General features: G+C 34.4%; 1 long non-coding RNA gene across 1 annotated transcript; it reads left to right on the forward strand.

Annotated features, from left to right (window-relative positions):
* The first annotated feature begins 9117 nt into the window (after nucleotides 1–9117).
* LOC127988429 (uncharacterized) lies at nucleotides 9118–12528 on the forward strand. Its single transcript, XR_008161647.1, has 4 exons — nucleotides 9118–9957; nucleotides 10101–10135; nucleotides 11080–11114; nucleotides 11532–12528. It is a non-coding gene; the product is annotated as an uncharacterized LOC127988429 (long non-coding RNA).
* Nucleotides 12529–20786: the final 8258 nt, after the last annotated feature.

The following is a 20786-nucleotide window of genomic DNA, read 5'->3' on the forward strand; positions in this document are numbered from 1 at the left end:
TCAAATTCCAGAGCATGCTTTTTTTAAACAGCCCTGAATAGCTGACTTCCTGTTTGGCGGAGCCTATGACATAAAGTGTGAAAGTTGTTCGGCTCAATGAGATCTATAAGTGTACTGAGTTTCATATAAATACATGCAAGTCTGTGTGAGCTATGGTTCAAGATTTCTGAAGGTGTTCCAGGGGGCGCTGTAGAGTCCCTGTGCCACGCCCGGGTCCCAGCCTCTGCGGCGTCCTGATGGCCGCAGATTCCAATGTGTGTGCCAATTTTCAAGAGTTTTTGAGCATGTTAAGGCCCCTAAAAACCCCCGGAAGGTTTAATAAAAAATAAAAAAAATAATAAGAATAATCCTTAGAAGAACAATAGGGCTCTTCGCCCCTTCGGGCTTGAGCCCTAAATATAGCTGCAAGCAGCGATGGCGGGCTCAAGCCACCAATGCCATCGCCACCCCGGTGGCATCATGTAAACTGTGCCCAGCGGGCACATGCATTCACAATATCCCTCTGGCAGTGATATATATATATATATATATATATATATATATATATATATATATATATATATATATATATATATATATATATATATATATATATTTTTTTTTTTTTTTTTTTTAGTAACACTTTACAATAAGATTTTATTTATAAACATTATGTTAACATGAACAATATTTATATAGCATTCATTCATGTCAGTTAATATTCCAAACTTAAACATTAAAACATTGTTTTATTGTGATTTTTTTCCAAGCACATTTTACCAATTCCAAACCATATCAATCTTAATAACTACCATTATTTTTTATTTAATAATTTATGATTGCTATACAATAGTCCAAGAAAGCTGGAAGAGAAAAACTCCTTATATTCATGTGTACAGAATTATTAGGCATGTTGTCTTTTACAGATGAAATGCGCTAAAAAAAAGAGTTTTAACTCAAACTGTAAAGTCCCCATGTAATACCCATGAGAAATATCAAACACAAATGCAATACAGAAATGGATAAGTTAAGACTTGACCATTGTACAAAAATGCTGACTGGGTCATGAGGTCGGAAAAGAAGAAAACAAGTTAAGAAGAACTGACAAAAAGAATTGCAAAATAATAAGGAATTAATGTGAAGATTAATTTTTAGTCAATTCTGCAAGACAGACTTTCAGGAAAGGAGGTGGAATAAAAATGAGCTCCTAAATCTTAATCCCGGATTCTGGAAGATATATTCCTCAAACCATCAGACAAGAGGAGGTGGTGCTTGTCCTTCACGAGTCACTCTAATCTGTTCATAAAGCATATATATATAAAGTCTTAATATATAGTATTTCACAATACTTCATGGTATTCTAATTAAATAATTTTTTGGAATCTTAGATCTCTCAGAACCTGACACATTGTAATTCTGAGACTCCAGGAAAGTGGCAGTTCTGTAAAATGTTGGTGATGGAGACTAAATGCTCCCTGATAGTTTCACACCTAATTCACTTAACACACACACAAACACACACACACACACACACACATTACCCGCAGTGACATCAGATGTATGATAGTTTTTTAATTTTCTATCATCCATATAGTGTTCTATAGTCATGCAACTATGCATATTTCCTCAGAATGACTTGTCTTCTATGTGTACATTTTTTGAAATGTTTAGAAGCTGCACTTAAAAAAATAAAAGACATTTACTGGTTACTTTCTTACTGTTATTTCAAAAAATCAGCACGACAAAATCATTCAAGCTATCCAAAATTCATCCGCACCTGTTCTGTAAGATAAATTCTTTAAACAGTGGTAAAAGAGGATGTGGTGCTGATCCTTCAAGAGTCACTCAAAACTTATCTGTCCATAAGGCCTATTAAGAATTATTCTTACTATACAGTTCACAATACTTCAGCTTGTTATTCTAATTAAGTGAGGGTCATTTTATCAGTAAAATACATAAAATTCATATTATTTTTCTTTGAAAGATTTCTATAAATGATTTAAATCATACTTGTTTCTACAATAATTATTTAAAAGTAATCCTATAGCTCCATCTAGTGGCCATTATTGGTACTAAGAATTGCAAGTTTGATTTATAAGTTATGATAGTTTTAATTTTAAACTTACTGAGCTTCCTTCAAATTATGACTTCTACGTATATAAAAAATTGGAATGAAAAATTTTAAAGATATAGTAAAATAACTATTGTATTTTTTAATGTTACTTTAATAAATCGCTATGGCCACACCATTTAAGGTATCCTAAACCCATTCGCAATTTAACATCTTCAGTATATTGGCTTCATGTTAAAAAAGTTTGGTGTGAACTACTTTTGTCTTCTTGGAGGAGTATGAATTCATTTACAGGCTGATTTTATCATGAATCCACAATAAAACTTCTGAGTTCTGTATCAATCTGTGTTGTTGTTTGTTTATTTTTATCTTTTTATTTTTCATAGGAAGATAACTGACCCTTTACTCTCCTTTTTAATAAATGTGCTTATAAACCAAGAACAAGCTATTTATAGCTGTATTTATAAACTGCCTACTACTGACTGTTAATATTGGGACAAGGCTTTATAAAGCATGAACTGACTATTTACTAATGAGTGCAGTTATTATAAAGTGTTATCAATGCATTTGCTAATGTTAACAAATTAGACATTATTTTACAGTGTTATCAAATCCCTTAAATGATTTGTAAGTGTTTTGTAATGATTTTATTGACCTGTAAGCATTTGTGAAAGTTCTGCTTTCATTAAAGCTTAGTCTTGATCTGTGAGCTGAACAGATTTACTGTTACATCCATGAGATTATGTAAATTCAAATAAATATCATGTCACAGGATGTCAGAAGTCAGTATCAAATTAATTTGAAATTATTATTTGCAGCACAAATAAGGTTTTTTAGGATTTTTAAAAATCCCTAAAACTGTCAGAAAAGGATAAGGCCCAAGATTTCTATGTGAGTGGCTAAATTTATTTGTTAAATTTATAGTCATAGTTAAGCCTATGGCAATCATTCTAAACAGCTTGAATAAAACCTGTTAATATTTATTATAGACCACTGTAACTGTGTATAATCTAACAAACTAGTTTATTATGAAAATAAAAGTGTGTACACCAGATAAATTGGACGATAAAGAAATTGCTAACAATAGTATAATACAGCATGTTTTAGGTTTTTAGGCGTTTAGATGCAGAAATGGACAAATCAAATGTAAAATAAAATGTAATTGATTTAATTAAATATAGATTAAGTCTTGTTAGAGCAAAATAATAAATAAATACGTACACACATTAAAAAAAGCAGCCAAGATGAATGAGTTTCATTTTTTATATAGATTAAAATTGAAGACAGAAGCAGCTGGTATATGCGGTCACTTAATATTCAAATCCAGTAGATCCACTTCAGATTTATTTCTCAACAGTTTATGTTCACGTGGCTGTTTTCGTTTATATTCGCCAAGCTATTATGTATTTTGAAATAATCTTGTCCGTGATGTGTTCGTTCTTACGACGAAATGCAGAATCCTGCAGCTCGAGAGATGTTATTCTGCCAGTCGCGCTTTCAAATAGTCTTGCACACTTAAACGGGTCACAAACACCTGCATTTAGCTCTTGTTGTGTTATAATGTGTGTATTGTGTGCATTTATTGCAATAATTAATTTTAAAAAGCTCTTAAACAAGAATAAATTCGTTTGTTTTGAACTTGTGACACTGTGCGCGCTGATCGGAGGCAGTGATTTCAGATAGGCAGCCGCGAATATTTCATTTTCACACAAACAGTTCAAAAACATCTTAATTTAGCTCTTGGTGTGTTCTAATTGGTGAATTGTGTGATATCGCTGCAATACTTTATTTTTAATAGCTATAAAACAAGAATAAACTCGTTTTTTCTGAGCTCATCATTCCACACGCTCCTGCTCAGGGCGGTGATTCATCTCTCCTGTTTCTCACGTATCACTGACCACACATCAATTATTAATGAGCCCTGACCTGATAATAATCATATATGTTGGTTTAGCTTGTCAGTGTGAATTAAATCCAAGTATTTATTTGTATTTTAACCGATTTAAAAGTGAAACCAAAAGAGAGTCTCCTCCCTTTTTTAGTCCGGTAACTGCACCTGTAGGGGCGCTATTTCTCTCAGACAATGGAAGTCTAAGCACACACACTCAAACAGATGGACAGAGTGAGATGAGATGTCTGACAGTTTTTAAATTTTCTGTTATCCATACAGTGTTGTAAAGTCATGAAACTATGCATATTTACTCAGAATAACTTTTTTTTCTGTATGAAAAAAGGTTTTGAAGTGTTTGGAATTTAAAAATGCAGGAAAATTAATAGTTCCATTATTACTGTCATGTAAAAAAATCACCACGACAAAACCATCCAAGCTATCCAAAACCCATTCACAATTTAAGTTCCTCAATGTTTTTTCAACATGTAGACAAAGTTTGGTGTGTATAGTGTTACTCTCCTCTGAGCAGTATGCATTAATTCACAGCTAAATGTAAAAAACAATCCACATTCAAATCAAAATAGCCGACTTCCTGTTGATCGTAGCTGACGACTGTGAATTAGAAAGTTGTCCGTCTTGATAAGAACAATTTTTGTACTGAGTTTGGTGTCTGTAACTGTAAATTCTAAGCATGTTATATACCTCAAAATCACCTGAGAAGTATTCCAGTTTGACATGTTGCCACGGCAACAATATTTTTAGATATCAATATCCCCCCAGCAGATTTATATCGGCTGTGTTTTAACATTATTCTGATGAAGTTTGAAGCAAATCGAGTAAAAATAAGATGCTGAATTCAAAGCATTTTGAAAATGACACACTTCCTGCTGCCAGTTGATGGCGCTATAACTTTGACTCCTAATAGTCACATATATGCGATCGACATCATACAATGAATAATCTGATGAAGTTTGATTAAAATTAGGAAATGTATGTGGATGGTATTAGACACTTCTTGTTTCTCAATTCTCGCCATAAATTCAACGCCTCGCTACGAGCAAACCGTTCGAAATATCAAAAATCCCCTGGGAATTTTTCATCCCCAATGTCTTGAGATCATGTTGACCGAGTTTGGTGACAATCGTGTAAAAAACCTATGACAAGTATATCAAATTCCAGAGCATGCGCTTTTTACATAACTCTAAATAGCTGACTTCCTGTTAGGCGGAGCCTATGACATGCAATACGCAAGTTGTTCGGCACAATGAGGTCTATATGTGTACTGAGTTTCATATTAATACGTGCAAGTATGTGTGAGCTATACATCAACATTTATGACTGTGTTCCAGGGGGCGCCGTAGAGCCCCTGTGCCACGCCTGGGTCCCAACCCCTGCAGGCTCCTAAAGGCCACAGATCCAAAGGTGTGTGCAAATTTTCAAGAGTTTTTGAGTATGTTAAGGACCCCAAAAGCCCCCAAAACTTTGACGACAAATATGAATACTAAACCCTAAATAGCCAACTTCCTGTTGGGCGGAGCCTATGACATGCAATGCGAAAGTTGTTTGGATTGATGAGATCTATATGTGAACCGAGTTTCATATGTCTACGAGCAAGTATGTATGATATATGGCCCTCAGTATTCCAGGGGGCGCTGTAGAGCCCCTGTGCCACGCCCGTGTATCAGTCTCTGTCCGGCCCTAATGGCCGCAGGTTCCAATGTGTGTGCCAATTTTCAAGACTTTTTAAGCATGTTAAGGGCCCTAAAAGCCCCCGAAACCTTGGAAAAAAATTAGAAGAAATATAGCTGCAAGCAGCGATGGCGGGCTCAAGCCACCAATGCCATCACCACCCCGGTGGCATCAGGTAAACTGTGCCCAGCGGGCACATGCATTCACAATATCCCTCTGGCAGTGAGGTTTTAAAGGATAGAGGGGAGCGTAGAGGGGAGCGTGCATTTGCAGTGGCTGGGCCACGACTCTGGAATACCCTGCCTTTAGAGATCAGACTGGCCCCTTCCTTGTCTATTTTTAAATCTTTGCTAAAAACTTTTTTATTTTCCTTAGTGTACTGACTACTGTGTTATGCTACATTTTGAAATGGGTGGTTTTAAATTTTTTGTCTGGTCTATTTTTATGTATGTGTAATATTCTTGCTCTTATGTTAAAGCACTTTGGTCAGCCAGGAGGCTGTTGTAAATGCGCTATACAAATAAATTGAACTTGAACTAGAACTTGAACTTGATATGGCAGTTAAAGGGTTAATCCGAATCATCTAGACTTTAAAATCACATTCACAGAACAATATATATATATATATATATATATATATATATATATATATATATATATATATATATATATATATATATATATAACTTTAGTAACACTTTACAATAAGATTTCATTTATAAACATTATGTTAACATGAACAATATTTATATAGCATTCATTCATGTCAGTTAATATTCCAAACTTAAACATTAAAACATTGTTTTATTGTGATTTTTTTCCAAGCACATTTTACCAATTCCAAACCATATCAATCTTAATAACTACCATTATTTTTTATTTAATCATTTATGAGTGCTATACAATAGTCCAGGAAAGCTGGAAGAGAAAAACAGGTCAAGAAGAACTGACAAAAGAATTGCAAAAGAATTAGGAATTAATGTGAAGATTAATTTTTAGTCAATTCTGCAAAACAGACTTTCAGGAAAGGAGGTGGAATAAAAATGAGCTCCTAAATCTTAATCCCAGATTCTGGAAGATATATTCCTCAAACCATCGGACAAGAGAAGGTGGTGCTGGTCCTTCACGAGTCACTCTAATCTGTTCATTAAGCCTATATATAAAGTCTTAATATATAGTATTTCACAATACTTCATGGTATTCTAATTAAATAATTTTTTGGAATCTTAGATCTCTCAGAACCTGACACATTGTAATTCTGAGACTCCAGGAAAGTGGCAGTTCTGTAAAATGTTGGCGCTGGAGACTAAATGCTCACTGATAGTTTCACACCTAATTCACTTAAAACACACACAAACACACACACACAGTGACAGAGGGACAGAGTGACATCAGATGTATGTTTTTTAATTTTCTGTCATCCATATAATGTTGTATAGTCATGAAACTATGCATATTTCCTCAGAATGACTTGTCTTCTATGTGTACATTTTTTTGAAGTGTTTAGAAGCTGCACTTTTTTTTACTGGTTCCTTTTTTACTATTATTTCAAAAAATCACCACGACAAAACCATTCAAGCTATCCAAAATTCATTCACACCTGTTCTGTAAGATTAATTCTTTAAACAGTGGTAAAAGAGGATGTGGTGCTGAACCTTCAAGAGTCACTTAAAACGTATCTGTCCATAAAGCCTATTAAGAATTATTCTTAATATACAGTTCACAACACTTCAGCTTGTTATTCTAATTAAGTGAGGGTCATTTTATCAGTAAAATTCCTAAAATACATATTATTTTATTTGAAAGATTTCTATAAATTATTTAAATCATACTCGTTTCTCCAATAATTATTTAAAAGTAATCCTATAGCTCCCTCTGGTGGCCATTATAGGTACTAAGAATTGCAAGCTTGATTTATAAGTTATGATAGTTTTAATTTTATGCTGGCTCTTGAAAATGATAAAGCTATGAAACTTACTGTGCTTCCTTCAAATGAGGACTTCTACTTATATAAAAAATTATGAAGAGTTAGAATGAAAAATTTTAAAGATATAGTAAAATAACTATTGTATTTTTTATGTTACTTTAATAAATCTCTATGGCAACACCATTTAAGCTATCCTAAACCCATTCACAATTTAACATCTCAGTATATTGGCATCATGTTGAAAAAGGAGTATGGAGTAGTATGAGGAGGAGTATGAATTCATTTACAGGCTGATTTTATCATAAATCCACAATAAGATTTCTGAGTTCTGTATCAATCTGTGTTGTTGTTTGTTTATTTTTATCTTTTATTTTTCATAGGAAGATAACTGACCCTTTACTCTCCTTTTTAATAAATGTGCATATAAACCAAGGACAAGCTATTTATAGCTGTATTTATAAACTGCTTACTACTGACTATTAATATTGGGACAAGGCTTTATAAAGCATGAACTGACTATTTACTAATGAGTGCAGTTATTATAAAGTGTTATCAATGAATTTGCTAATGTTAACAAATTAGACATTATTTTACAGTGTTATCAAATCCTTAAATGACTCATAAGCATTTGTGAAAGTTCTGCTTGCATTACAGCTTAGTATTGATCTGTGAGCTGAACAGATTTACTGTTACATCCATGAGATTATGTAAATTCAAATAAATATAATGTCACAGGATGTCATAGGTCAGTATCAAATGAGTTTGAAATTATTATTTGCAGCACAAATAAGTTTTTTTTAGGATTTTTAAAAATCCCTAAAACTGACAGAAAAAGGTTAAGGCCTAAGCTATTTCTATGTGAGTGGCTAAATTTATTTTTGTTTTCATAATTGTAATACACAAACTATGAAATTATACAAAATGTATAAAAAGGTAAATAAATAAATACGCACACATTAAAAAAGCAGCCAAGTCGAATGAGTTTCCTTTTTTATATAGATTAAAATTGAAGACAGAAGCAAGTGGTAAATGTGGTCACTTTAATATTCAAATCCAGTAGATCCAGTTTATGTTCACGTGGCTGTTTTCGTTTATATTCGCCAAGCTATTATGTATTTTGAAATAATCTTGTCCGTTATGTGTTCGTTCGTACGACGAAAGACAGAAACCTGCAGCTCGAGAGATATGTTATTCTGCCAGTCGCGCTTTCAAATAGTCTTGCACACTTAAACAGGTCACAGACACCTGCATTTAGCTCTTGTAGTGTTACAATGGGTTTATTGTGTGCATTTGTGGTAATATTTTATTTAAAAAAGCTCTTAAACAAGAATAAATTCGTTTGTTTTGAGCTCGACACTGTACACGCTGATCGGAGGCGTGATTTCAGATAGGCAGCCACAAATATTTCATTTTCACACAAACAGTTCAAAAACATCTGAATTTAGCTCTTGGTGTGTTCTAATTGGTTGATTGTGTGATATCGCTGTAATAATTTATTTTTAAAAGCTTTAAAACAGGAATAAATTCGTTTTCTCTGAGCTCTTTACTCCAGACGCTCCCCAGCCGGCACATGACCGACCTTCAACGTTGAAATATGGTTGAAATAAGGTCAGTTGTGGTTTCAACGTTGAAACAACGTTGATTCAACGTTTAAAGCTGAATGGTTGAAAAACATCCAGCACATGACCAACTTTCAATGTTGAAATATGGTTGAAATAAGGTCAGTTGTGGTTTCAACGTTGAAACAACGTTGATTCAACGTTTAAAGATGAACTGTTGAAAAACTTCCAGCACATGACCAACTTTCAACATTGAAATATGGTTGAAATAAGGTCAGTTGTTTTAATGAAACAATGTTAAAAATGTTTAATGCTAAATGGTAGAAAAAGGTTAACAAGCTTTTAAATTATTTATATTAAATTATTTAAATTAATTATTATTTTAATAGCATTTAAAAATATTTTAGTCATGATACCTATTCTAAAATCTAAAGGTATATGTTAAATATTATCATCATTAACAACAATAAAACTATACATTTCGCTGCTTTATCACACTGAAACAACTCCCATTGGTAGTTTTATTTTATTACTTCTATCATGATTGGTTAATCTGGCTGTCATTCAGGAAACTGGACAATTAATCGGTTCGCGCTTTTCTACATTTAAAAATATGACCGTTGTTGTCGTCTTTCTGTGAGTGACTGAGGCGGCTAACTGTGAGCTGCTGCTCGTTATAACTGACTGCTCGGTCGGTCCCGAATTATTTCATATTTGCCTGTACATTTTTTATTTATTTTGAGCGAATTTGAGTCGTGACCTGTCAATGGAGAACAAAAACTGTGAACACAAGAAAGGTCAGGTGTTCTGCGAGGTCCTGAAAACATCCTGTCAAAATGAGGTAAGAAAATCGCTAACTTTATCTTTATTATCTTTTGAAAATAGTAAAGTATTACCAGAGTTTACAAATGGGTAGTTAAAAGGACATGTAACCTGCAGATAAATAAATACCCGTGTGTCTATTTTTGCATTGCTTTATCACAGCTGATCAAGTTAGATGCTCACCTAATGTGTTACTGGTGAGTTATGTGTTAATGTCTGTCTTTTAGAGATTTTCCCATATTTTCCTGATATGAATCCCATGCATTAGGTGTGTTATATATGTTTGTATTCTTATAATAGTTTCAAAGTGTTTTCTGCAACATATAAGTGCAAATGTCGGTATTTAAATAATATAATTTTAATGAATTAATGAAAATGAAAAAAGAAATAAAAAAGGATTGTTTAAAGCCATGGTTCTCAAAGTGTCAGGCCCCCTCTAGTTGTTTTGCAGGTGAATCACTAAATTAAACTAATTAATGTTAATACATTTTAACTTAATCTTTGAGTAAGTTTTTTTTTTTTGCACATTTAAGTATGTTACAGTTAAAGTACAGTACAGTTTTGTAACTTTTGTTAATTACATTTAAAATTAAATTTTAATTTAAACTTTTTTTTTTTCATTTACCTGTGTATGTAAGCACAGTTGTAGTGTTAATGTTCAAACTGTATTTACCATGGTAAAGTGTCTGACAATTAATTTTCTTATTAGAATAAAACTGCCTCATTTTTTAACTATAGACCTGTAGCTGAATAGTTTGGCCTACTACACTGCTGAAATGTAATGTTGGTCATTATGGTGCAACTTAATATTTAATAACAAATATTTTCTGAAGTGGTACTTATAAAAAGTTTGAGAATCAATGGTTTAAAGCAGTGGTCTCAAACTCAATTCCTGGAGGGCCACAGCTCTGCAGAGTTTAGCTCCAACCAGCTCCAAATCACACCTGCTTGGAAGTTTCTAGTAATCCTGAAGACCTTGATTAGCTGAATCAGGTGTGTTTGATTATGGTTGGAGCAAACTGTGCAGAGCTGTGGCCCTCCAGGAATTGAGTTTGAGATCAATGGTTTAAAGAAATGGTATAATATGAAATCCTGCTTTTTAAGAACTTTTCAGTAAACTCTTTCTTCTTTCCCCTTGTAGAGTCATCAAGGATCCAGCTTGTTCTTGAAACATTGGTAAGAAATTGTTCATCTGCTACATTGCACTGTCACTTCTGCTAGAGATGCTTTGACCTTTTGTGATAGGTTTTGATTGTGCTTAGTTTAATAAAAATGTACTGAATTTGATTTGACTTGTTTTACTACACTGTAATGTTAGTGTTCTGATTAAAACAGTGTAACTGGGGGCTCTGAAAACACTGCTTGTGAATAATTTGTTAATATTGTACATTTTCATCTGAATACATTAAGTGTTTAATGAATAGTGTTGTCCACTTTGTTTCCAACCTCACTGTTACTGAACTGTAAAGTGAAAATATTGTGTGATTTATTTTGCATTCAGTTTTCAGTTAAATATATTTCACAATATCAAAGTTATTGTCAAACATTGTGAACATATCTAAACAAACTGGTTAAATCTTATGTTCCCTCCAGAAGTTTGCCCTCTGCAAGTGAACGATTCCTTGTGGTGCCATCCCAAAGAAGTTCAAAATCACTCTCACGGATCTTTTCCTGGACTGTGCCCAGCTGGTGGAATCACCTCCCAATCTCAATCCGAACTGCTGAGTCTTTACTCATTTTCAAGAAACATCTTAAGACTCATCTTTTTCACCAGAACTTAACCAACTAATGCTAGCACTTTTCCTTCTTTTCTTGTCTTTCATATTGAAAAAAAAAAAAAAAAAAAAACCTGGCTATGCGTTCTGTACTAGACTAACTGAGACTTGTCATGGCACTTGTATACTGTTGTTGTTCGCTTGTACACCTGACTGCTTCTGTTCTTCTCATTTGTAAGTCGCTTTGGATAAATTTGTCTGTTTAATGATTAAATGTAAATGTTTATACAGGACGGTACAGAAAGTGCACAAGTGGGAGAGAGTGGAGGGGACGGTGTCAGAAAGGACCTAGCGCTGGGACACTTTCAAGGATCACCCGAAGCACAACCACACTGTATACACTAAGGCTGCTGGTTCTAACATTTTAGAGTGCCCTGCGGTAGAAATCTCATTCTGCATTCCCCACGGTAAAGAAGACACAGTCCGGGGGGGTTCCCATTAGAAATCAACTGGTGGAAGGTTCCCTTCTCGAACTGTGCAACACATTTTCACTGCACAAATGTACACAACTCTTGTAATGAGACACATTACTAAAACATGTTTTTGACAGAAACGGTAGGTTTCCACCAAAATAAAAGATCCACTGGTTTCAGTCATAAAGGTACAAGGGTTTGTCTTGTAAGTGCTGCAAAAAAATATGCATTTATGTGCCAAATTATTTCACAAAAACCTTTAAATATTATTGTATTTGGATTGTTCTACTACATGTTTTTAGCATTACCTCCATGCATACTCTGCATAATAAAGTGTGGGATTATTTTCATCTGTTTTATACAGTATGTTTCCAAAATTAAACTGCTGTTTGACAATTTTGAGCATGTGGTAGTTTATTGAAGTTGTTTGTAAAGCCATTGCTGCCAGTCATTAGATTTTTAGCCTTGCATGTACCTTGTTGATCTAAATGCCCACTAGGATCTAGGTGTATTTACACACGGTGCAAGGTACGACGGGGAAACAACGTCGTGTTATCAACGCTGATTAACTTTTCAAAATCAACACCTCATTCAGCTTTCATCCCAGGGCTGCAGCACGACCCTAATTCACCCGTAATGCAGGTAAGACGGTGAAACAGCGTCGCGATTTCAACGGTGAATCCACGTCGTGATTTCAACGTTGATCCAATTTGCAAAATCGAAAGGTTTTTCAACGTTGATTCAACGTCGGGATTTCAACAGTGAATCAGCGTTGTGATTTCAACCATACATCAACGTCACGATTTCAACGGTGAATCAACGTCGTGATTTCAACGTTGATCCAATTTGCAAAATCGAAAGGTTTTTCAACGTTGATTCAACCATGGTACCTGACGTTGTTTCAACGTTGAATCAACGTTGAAATGCCGGCTGGGTCGTGGTCACAGCGGTGATTCATCTCTCCTATTTCTCACGTATCTCTGGCCAGAAATAATTTATCCATGAGCCCTGAACCGGTAATAATCAGATATGTTGGTTAAGCTTATCAGTGTGAATTAAATCTAAGTATTTATTTGTATTTTTAACCGATTTAAAAGTGAAAGTAAAAGTTCGGGAATTGAACCTGTAGGGGCGCAATTTCTCTCAGACAATGGAAGTCTGAAGCACATATACTAAAACAGAGGGACAGAGTGAGATGAGATGTCTGACAGTTTTTTAATTTTCTGTTATCCATACAGTGTTGTAAAGTCGTTAAACTATGCATATTTCCTCAGAATGACTTTTTCATCTGTATGAAAAAATTCTTTGACGTGTTTGGAAGCTGCAATTTAAAAATACAATAATGATTCCCTTTGTAAGGTCATTTAAAAAAATCACCACGGCAAAACCATTCAAGCTATCCAAAATCCATTCACAATTTAAGTTCCTATCAGAAATACTGATGTGTGTTCAGAGTTTTGTGAAATTCTAAGTATGTTATTTGCCTCAAAATCACCTGAGAAGTATTCCAGTTTGACATGTTGCCACGCCAACAATTTTTTAGATATCAATATCCCCCTTGCAGATTTATATCGGCTGTGTTTTAACATTATTCTGATGAAGTTTGAAGCAAATCGAGTAATAATAAGATGCTGAATTCAAATCATTTTGAAAATGACACACTTCCTTCTGCCAGTTGGTGGCGCTATAACTTTGACTCCTAATAGTCACATATATGCAATCGACATCATACAACGAATAATCTGATGAAGTTTGATTAAAATCAGGAAATGTATGTGGACGGTATTAGACACTTCCTGTTTCTCATTTCTCCCCATAATTTCAACGCCTCGCCACGAGCAAACCGTTCGAGATATCAAAAATCCCCTGGCAATTTTTCATCCCCAGTGTCTTGAGATCATGTTGACCAAGTTTGGCGGCAATCGAGAAAAAAACCTATGACAAGTATTTCAAATTCCAGAGCATGCGCTTTTTACATAACTCTAAATAGCTGACTTCCTGTTGGGTGGAGCCTATGACATGCAATACGAAAGTTGTTCGGCACGATGAGATCTATATGTGTACTGAGTTTCATATGAATATGTGCAAGTATGTGTGAGCTATACATCAACATTTCTGACTGTGTTCCAGGGGGCGCCGTAGAGCCCCTGTGCCACGCCCGGGTCCCAGCCTCTGCAGGCTCCTAAAGGCCACAGATTCCAAAGTGTGCGCAAATTTTCAAGAGTTTTTGAGTATGTTAAGGACCCCAAAAGCCCCCACAACTTTGACGAAAAATTTGAATACTAAACCCTAAATAGCCAACTTCCTGTTGGGCGGAGCCTATGATATGCAATACAAAAGTTGTTTGGATTGATGAGATTTATATGTGTACCGAGTTTCATTCGTCTACGAGCAAGAATGTATGATATATGGCCCTCCATATTCCAGGGGGCGCTGTAGAGCCCCTGTGCCACGCCCGTGTATCAGTCTCTGCCCGGCCCTAATGGAAAAAAATAATAAATATATCTGCAAGCAGCGATGGCGGGCTCAAGCCACCAATGCCATCGCCACCCCGGTGGCATCAGGTAAACTGTGTCCAGCGGGCACATGCATTCACAATATCCCTCTGGCAGTGAGGTTTTAAATGATATGGCAGTTAAAGGGTTAATCCGAATCATCTAGACTTTAAAATCACATTCACAGAACAATATATATATATATATATATATATATATATATATATATATATATATATATATATATATATATATAACTTTAGTAACACTTTACAATAAGATTTCATTTATAAACATTATGTTAACATGAACAATATTTATATAGCATTCATTCATGTCAGTTAATATTCCAAATTAAACATTAAAACATTGTTTTATTGTGATTTTTTTCCAAGCACATTTTACCAATTCCAAACCATATCAATCTTAATAACTACCATTATTTTTTATTTAATCATTTATGAGTGCTATACAATAGTCCAGGAAAGCTGGAAGAGAAAAACAGGTCAAGAAGAACTCACAAAAAGAATTGCAAAATAATTAGGAATTAATGTGAAGATTAATTTTTAGTCAATTCTGCAAGACAGACTTTCAGGAAAGGAGGTGGAATAAAAATGAGCTCCTAAATCTTAATCCCGGATTCTGGAAGATATATTCCTCAAACCATCGGACAAGAGGAGGTGGTGCTGGTCCTTCACGAGTCACTCTAATCTGTTAATTAAGCCTATATATAAAGTCTTAATATATAGTATTTCACAATACTTCATAGTATTCTAATTAAATAATTTTTTGGAATCTTAGATCTCTCAGAACCTGGCACATTGTAATTCTGAGACTCCAGGAAAGTGGCAGTTCTGTAAAATGTTGGCGCTGGAGACTAAATGCTCCCTGATAGTTTCACACCTAATTCACTTAACACACACACAAACACACACACACACACACACACACATTAACCACAGTGACAGAGGGACAGAGTGACATCAGATGTATGATAGTTTTTAAATTTTCTATCATCCATATAATGTTGTATAGTCATGGAACTATGCATATTTCCTCAGAATGACTTGTCTGCTATGTGTACATTTTTTTGAAGTGTTTAGAAGCTGCACTTTAAAAAAATAAAAGACATTTACTGGTTACTTTTTTACTGTTATTTCAAAAAATCACCACGCAAAATCATTCAAGCTATCCAAAATTCATTCACACCTGTTCTGTAAGATAAATTCTTTAAACAGTGGTAAAAGAGGATGTGGTGCTGAACCTTCAAGAGTCACTCAAAACTTATCTGTCCATAAAGCTTATAAAGAATTATTCTTAATATACAGTTCACAATACTTCAGCTTGTTATTCTAATTAAGTGAGGGTCATTTTATCAGTAAAATACATAAAATACATATTATTTTTCTTTGAAAGATTTCTATAAATGATTTAAATCATACTTGTTTTACAATAATTATTTAAAAGTAATCCTATAGCTCCATCTGGTGGTCATTATTGGAACTAAGAATTGCAAGCTTGATTTATAAGTTATGATAGTTTTAATTTTATGCTGGCTCTTGAAAATGATAAAGCTATGAAACTTACTGTGCTTCCTTCAAATGATGACTTCTACGTATATAAAAAATTATGAAGAGTTGGAATGAAAAATTTTAAAGATATAGTAAAATAACGATTGTATTTTTTTATGTTACTTTAATAAATCGCTATGGCCACACCATTTAAGCTATCCTAAACCCATTCGCAATTTAACATCTTCAGTATATTAGCTTCATGTTAAAAAAGTTTGCTGTGAACTTGTGTCTTATTGGAGGAGTATGAATTCATTTACAGGCTGATTTTATCATAAATCCACAATAAAATTTCTGAGTTCTGTATCAATCTGTGTTGTTGTTTGTTTGTTTTTTTGTTTTTTTATTTTTCATAGGAAGATAACTGACCCTTTACTCTCCTTTTTAATAAATGTGCTTATAACCCAAGAACAAGCTTTTTATAGCTGTATTTATAAACTGCTTACTACTGACTATTAATATTGGGACAAGGCTTTATAAAGCATGAACTGAATATTTACTGTTTGAGTTTGAAATTATTATTTGCAGCACAAATAAGGTTTTTTAGGATTTTTAAAAATCCCTAAAACTGTCAGAAAAGGATAAGGCCTATAAGATTTTATGTGAGTGGCTAAATTTATTTGTTTTTATAACTATAATGCATAAACTATGAAATTATACAAAATGTATAAAAATGTACAACAGTTATTCTTTTCCAATGTTTTTTATTTATTTATTTATTTAATTTTTTTTTATTTTATTTACATTTCAAAACATTTGCCTACTGCAATCATTCTAAACAGCTTGAATAAAACCTGTCAATATTTATTATAGACCACTGTAACTGTGTATAATCTAACAAACAAGTTTATTATGAAAATAAAAGTGTACACCAGATAAATTGGACGATAAAGAAATTGCTAACAATAGTATAATAGAGCATGTTTTAGATTTTTAGGCGTTTAGATGCAGAAATGGACAAATCAAATGTAAAATAAAATGTAATTGATTTAATTAAATATAGATTAATTCTTGTTAGAGCAAAATAATAAATAAATAAATAAATAAATAAATAAATAAATAAATACGTACACACATTAAAAAAAGCAGCCAAGATGAATGAGTTTCATTTTTTATATGGATCAAAATTGAAGACAGAAGCAGCTGGTATATGCGGTCACTTAATATTAAAATCCAGTAGATCCATTTCAGATTTATTTCTCAACAGTTTATGTTCACGTGGCTGTTTTCGTTTATAGTCGCCAAGCTATTATGTATTTTGAAATAATCTTGTCCGTGATGTGTTCGTTCGTACGACGAAAGGCAGAATCCTGCAGCTCGAGAGATACATGTTATTCTGCCAGTCGCGCTTTCAAATAGTCTTGCACACTTAAACGGGTCACAAACACCTGCATTTAGCTCTTGTAGTGTTACAATGGGTTTATTGTGTGCATTTGTGGTAATATTTTATTTAAAAAAGCTCTTAAACAAGAATAAATTCGTTTGTTTTGAGCTCGACACTGTACGCGCTGATCGGAGGCGGTGGTTTCAGATAGGCAGCCGCAAATAATTCATTTTCACACAAACAGTTCAAAAACATCTGAATTTAGCTCTTGGTGTGTTCTAATTGGTTGATTGTGTGATATCGCTGTAATAATTTATTTTTAAAAGCTTTAAAACAGGAATAAATTCGTTTTTTCTGAGCTCTTTACTCCAGACGCTCGTGATCACAGCGGTGATTCATCTCTCCTATTTCTCACGTATCTCTGGCCAGAAATAATTTATCCATGAGCCCTGAACCGGTAATAATCAGATATGTTGGTTTAGCTTGTCAGTGTGAATTAAATCTAAGTATTTATTTGTATTTTTAACCGATTTAAAAGTGAAAGTAAAAGTCCGGGAATTGAACCTGTAGGGGCGCTATTTCTCTCAGACAATGGAAGTCTGAAGCACATATACTCAAACAGAGGGACAGAGTGAGATGAGATGTCTGACAGTTTTTTAATTTTCTGTTATCCATACAGTGTTGTAAAGTCGTGAAACTATCCATATTTACTCAGAATGACTTTTTTTCTGTACGAAAAAAGGTTTTGAAGTGTTTGGAATTTAAAAATGCAGGAAAATTAATAATTCAATTTTTACTGTCATTTAAAAAAATCACCACGACAAAACCGTTTAAGCTATCCAAAATCCATTGGCAATTTAAGTTGTTTAAAATGTTTTGGCATCATGTAGACAAAGTTTGGTGTGTATAGTGTTACTCTCCTCTGAGCAGTATGCATTAATTCACAGCTAAATGTAAAAAAAAATCCACATTCAAATCAAAATAGCTGACTTCCTGTTGATCGTAGCTGATGACTGTGAATTAGAAAGTTGTCCGTCTTGATAAGAAAAATTTTTGTACCGAGTTTGGTGTCTGTAGCTAAAACTAACCCCGCCACTTTTGACAAAAGGTGGCGCTATAGAGTGCCTCTTCCACGCCCTCTTATGAACTTTTGCCAGTGTCTAGTTATCATAAATACTGATATGTGTTCTGAGTTTGATGAAATTCTAAGCATGTTATATGCCTCAAAATCACCTGAGAAGTATTCCAGTTTAACATGTTGCCACGGCAACAATATTTTTAGATATCAATATCCCCCCAGCAGATTTATATCGGCTGTGTTTTAACATTATTCTGATGAAGTTTGAAGCAAATCGAGTAAAAATAAGATGCTGAATTCAAATCATTTTGAAAATGACACACTTCCTGCTGCCAGTTGGTGGCGCTATAACTTTGACTCCTAATAGTCACATATATGCGATCGACATCATACAACGAATAATCTGATGCAGTTTGATTAAAATCAGGAAATGTATGTGGATGGTATTAGACACTTCCTGTTTCTCATTTCTCGCCATAATTTCAACACCTCGCCACGAGCAAACCGTTCGAGATATCAAAAATCCCCTGGCAATTTTTCATCCCCAATGTCTTGAGATCATGTTGACCGAATTTGGTGGCAATCGGCAAAAAAACCTATGACAAGTATTTCAAATTCCAGAGCATGCGCTTTTTACATAACTCTAAATAGCTGACTTCCTGTTGGGCGGAGCCGAATGACATGCAGTACGAAAGTTGTTCAGCACGATGAGATCTATATGTGTACTGAGTTTCATATTAATACGAGCAAGTATGTGTGAGCTATACATCAACATTTATGACTGTGTTCCAGGGGGCGCCATAGAGCCCCTGTGCCACGCCCGGGTCCCAGCCTCTGCAGGCTCCTAAAGGCCACAGATTCCAAAGTGTGCGCAAATTTTCAAGAGTTTTTGAGTATGTTAAGGACCCCAAAAGCCCCCACAACTTTGACGAAAAATATGAATACTAAACCCTAAATATCCAACTTCCTGTTGGGCGGAGCCTATGACATGCAGTACAAAAGTTGTTTGGTTTGATGAGATCTACATGTGTACCGAGTTTCGTGTGTCTACGTGCAAGTATGTATGATATATGGCCCTCAGTATTCCAGGGGGCGCTGTAGAGCCCCTGTGCCACGCCCGTGTATCAGTCTCTGCCCGGCCCTAATGGCCGCAGGTTCCAATGTGTGTGCCAATTTTCAAGACTTTTTAAGCATGTTAAGGGCCCCAAAAGCCCCCGAAACCTTGAAGAAAAATAATAAATATAGCTGCAAGCAGCGATGGCGGGCTCAAGCCACCAATGCCATCGCCACCCCCGGTGGCATCAGGTAAACTGTGCCCAGCGGGCACATGCATTCACAATATCCCTCTGGCAGTGAGGTTTTAAAGGATAGAGGGGAGCGTAGAGGGGAGCGTGCATTTGCAGTGGCTGGGCCACGACTCTGGAATACCCTGCCTTTAGAGATCAGACTGGCCCCTTCCTTGTCTATTTTTAAATCTTTGCTAAAAACTTTTTTATTTTCCTTAGTGTACTGACTACTGTGTTATGCTACATTTTGAAATGGGTGGTTTTAAATTTTTTGTCTGGTCTATTTTTATGTATGTGTAATATTCTTGCTCTTATGTTAAAGCACTTTGGTCAGCCAGGAGGCTGTTGTAAATGCGCTATACAAATAAATTGAACTTGAACTAGAACTTGATATGGCAGTTAAAGGGTTAATCCGAATCATCTAGACTTTAAAATCACATTCACAGAACAATATATATATATATATATATATATAACTTTAGTAACACTTTACAATAAGATTTCATTTATAAACATTATGTTAACATGAACAATATTTATGTAGCATTCATTCATGTCAGTTAATATTCCAAACTTAAACATTAAAACATTGTTTTATTGTGATTTTTTTCCAAGCACATTTTACCAATTCCAAACCATATCAATCTTAATAACTACCATTATTTTTTATTTAATCATTTATAAGTGCTATACAATAGTCCAGGAAAGCTGGAAGAGAAAAACAGGTCAAGAAGAACTGACAAAAGAATTGCAAAAGAATTAGGAAATAATGTGAAGATTAATTTTTAGTCAATTCTGCAAGACAGACTTTCAGGAAAGGAGGTGGAATAAAAATGAGCTCCTAAATCTTAATCCCGGGATCTGGAAGATATATTCCTCAAACCATCGGACAAGAGGAGGTGGTGC

This window comes from Carassius gibelio, chromosome A5 (assembly GCF_023724105.1).
Source record: "Carassius gibelio isolate Cgi1373 ecotype wild population from Czech Republic chromosome A5, carGib1.2-hapl.c, whole genome shotgun sequence".
In the NCBI taxonomy this organism is placed as follows: Eukaryota; Metazoa; Chordata; class Actinopteri; order Cypriniformes; family Cyprinidae; genus Carassius; species Carassius gibelio.